The sequence below is a fragment of the Anneissia japonica genome, unplaced genomic scaffold (genome assembly GCF_011630105.1).
Source record: "Anneissia japonica isolate Jap-2015-1 unplaced genomic scaffold, ASM1163010v1 scaffold5323_len63752_cov207, whole genome shotgun sequence".
Taxonomy (NCBI): Eukaryota; Metazoa; Echinodermata; class Crinoidea; order Comatulida; family Comatulidae; genus Anneissia; species Anneissia japonica.
The window spans coordinates 19281-22789 of NW_022705974.1; positions in this window are offsets into that span (position 1 = coordinate 19281).

Genomic DNA, 3509 nt, shown 5'->3' on the forward strand with positions numbered 1-3509 from the left:
GTATTGTACTTTCAGAGATTTTCTCTCAAATCATTCGTACTATCTAATCACATCTATTTTAATTGTGTTTGTAACTTATTTGCGACTCACTCGACAGAGATATCTCTTTTTGCAAGCCAGTCTCATTAACTTTGCTTTTATTATATTTTATGATTTTTAATGAGACAAATAAATAAAATTAAATTCTCCTTGGTCGGTCTTTCTTTTTGGCCTCCCATTCGTTATATAACTTCTGTTAATTAACTTCCAAATCCAATTCTTCTTTTTCCAATAACTGAAGCCAATACTTTTTCACTATTATTTATTATTATCATCATCATTATTATCAACTGTATTATCAATGTATTTTTTAAATAGAGTGATGGGTTTGAAGTATGGCTTCGTGATGTGGAATATGGTTGGTGTACCGTCGTTATGAATCGTCGCACTGATGGGGTGCCGAGTCGTTTCGAAGCTCGGCTCGCCCAAATGGGTCTGCCGCAAGGAAATCTCGGCTTTGAAGCCTACGAATTATTCTCAGGGGACGTCACCGCTCATTTGGGGGATAACGACACGTTTAACACAACCGTGAATCCGAATGGAGTTACCATGTGGATGTTTGTGTATTCAGAGTAATTCCAGTTTATTATTCATATGACCGTCAACGATTTATCTGGCACTGGCATGGCTGTCGGGCCTATAAATCGCTTATAAAAATAAAAATACTGCCTATTCGGGACATGGTTCAATATTGACAAGGTAATTTGGGTAATCAAGTGGTATCGAACTCAATTAAAATGTTTTACACTTTGACGGTGAATTTTAGAAAATTCACTTTAAACACATCTATGTTTTAATCAAAGTTAGGCTTGTAATGCTCGACTAATAGCATAAAATCAATATTTAATAGCATTATTATTGATGTTCTTTGTTTAGAAATGAAGTTGGAGGGACACACCCTTTCCGTTGAGCACGGGTGGGGGTGGTGCTGGCAGGAGCGCATTCTGAACGTTTTTGTCTATTGTTTTTGAGGAGGAATTTTTGTAATGTGCATAGAAATCCAGATCATATCTTGAAAGCAAATTTATGCACCCTCCCCGCAGCAATCACTAAGACCATAAGACATGCTCTGAGTGGCCGGATGCCGCATGGATGGAGTTTAACACCCAAGGGCGCAGATCTGTTTTGAAAAGTGTGAGTGAGTCGGCACCACGGCCTCAGCCCCACCATGGCTGGGGCAGAGGAGCGAAAATTTCAGGAAATAGTACCTCTAGATGGTCGGAAATGACACTCGTATACACACACACATTTAACTACTGTATTGTACCTAGACAATAAAACGTAATTTCTTTGATGTATTCATTTTACTTTACCTACTCTTACCAATCTTATATTTACACGCTTTTCTCTTCTCAAATTATAATAAAGGCACGCTGACTCGAGTCTTGTATTATAGGTTCGGATGTTTGTGGGCAGAGATACTGGTATCTTGCTGTAAGATGTACCGTACTCTGGCTGTAAAGCGCTCTTACGTTAAATCTGGGTCGTTTATGCAGTTCACTTAAACATGTTTCAGGCATCTTTACATATAAAATTGCATTAACCATAGACCACTGTGAACCCATTTGTTTCGTGTACACATTAAAAGGACCTAGATCCTTCAAGAAGAGTATGGGGTTACCCCGGTGTACTGGTCCATTCAGTCCCCTGTTAAAGGATATGTCAAGATAGTGATTATAAGTTCTCTGATTGGCATAGCCTATCCTTGGCGTTCGTACCTAAAGAAATGAAACGAAATGAAAAAATAAAAAAAAACTGTCCCTGTGCCTACCAGGGATTTTCTATTCCGTGACTCGGACTGAGCTCTAGCCGGCCTCTTGGTTCAACCCCCCCCCCCCCCCATCCGTCGGACGAATGTCTGGAGCCACCGTAACCCTAAGGGTATATAGATTGTAAATGAATTTAAAATCCTCAAACTGAGTGAGTGACATCATCCTTAATTTTATTATAAAGATAGGCCTACACAAAATTCATATCTATTTTATACATCACAACAAATGACAATTACTAATGTACCGTAAAGTGATTATTCTTTAAAGTAATAAAATTCTGAATGAATTTGGAATGTTATATTATTATTAGCACAGAGAAAAAATTTCAGTATTTTTTTAAAACGTTATAGCAGGCTATAGGCCTACTATCATACTGTTATTTTAAATAGACACCAATACTTGCATATCACGATATCATTTCTTGGGTTTGCTGCACTACGATTATTATTATTATTACTATGATTATTATTAGTCTGTATTAATATTGTTCGTATTATTAGTAGCCTATTAATATTAAATAAGTACCTACTTCTCGAAATCACGTGTCATTGTATTGTGATGAATAATTAGGCCTACAAAACAATAATTGTGTCAAGTATGAGCCCGCTAGAGTAGGATTTTGGATTAGTCATCACCACACTACGCCTACGTCACTGCAGTGTTCTATTGGTAGTCAAAATTTCAAAATATTTAAATAGATAATATGCTAATCCTTCTAGAAACTAAAAATAAATTATGAAATGTTACGGTGTGTTCCAATCTGTATTCATCGTTTTCACAAATCTAACCAATCCTATTACCTTCATAGCTGTCTTCTTAAATACCCGGATGCAGCCTTATGTTTCCATTTGTGCGCATGCTTGAGATGACGCCAGCTTTTTCAATTGATCTCTCTTTGAATACAATCATCAGAGGTTCTATATAAAATCATTCTTGCGTTGAAAATAATTGTGTTGAGGAAGCCTGAGTACAATTGCTTTAGAAAGACGACATCTAATACTCGGTCCAACGTTCTAATTTAAATTTGGTCACATCGACAACAGAAACAAGAAATAGTGGGATACTTTCAGTTTTACTACTTAGGCTAGTTCGTATCGAATTCTCGTGTTCTTCAACGAGTTTTTGTAATGCGAATTGAAGTTGAATTTGAATTTTTGCTCGATTATCGGAAATTTATGTGATATACCTACTATCATTGAGGTGGCTGAAATTCAACGTACAGCAGAAAAATGCCGAGATCCATTTCAGGGGAGTCGGTGACTTCAACTGTATTTTATTTACAAGATGAATATGATGGTGAGTATACCGGGAATGATGTACTCTACAACGTACTAGTCTATTTTGTAAGTACAATGGTAAAGAATTCTGTTAACTTTATACGTGTACGGCCGGGTGATTATATAGCAGGGCAAGCGGACCTCTTATTTATACGTAATTGTTGTTCGCATAGTTTGTCGATTTCTGATCAACATCACATCAGTCGTCTCCGTGTGACCAAGGTGTGACTTATCGGAATTATCATCTCTTATTTTGTGCAGTTACTGTATAAGACGCAAGTGTCGTATTTCTCATTAATTTTTAAAATACATCAAAATCTCTAAATCACTTAAATCCTCAAGATTAATCAATACTAATTAAATTTTTGTAAACCAGTGATGTTTGGGGATTTATTTACAGTAAATGAATTGTACCAACTCC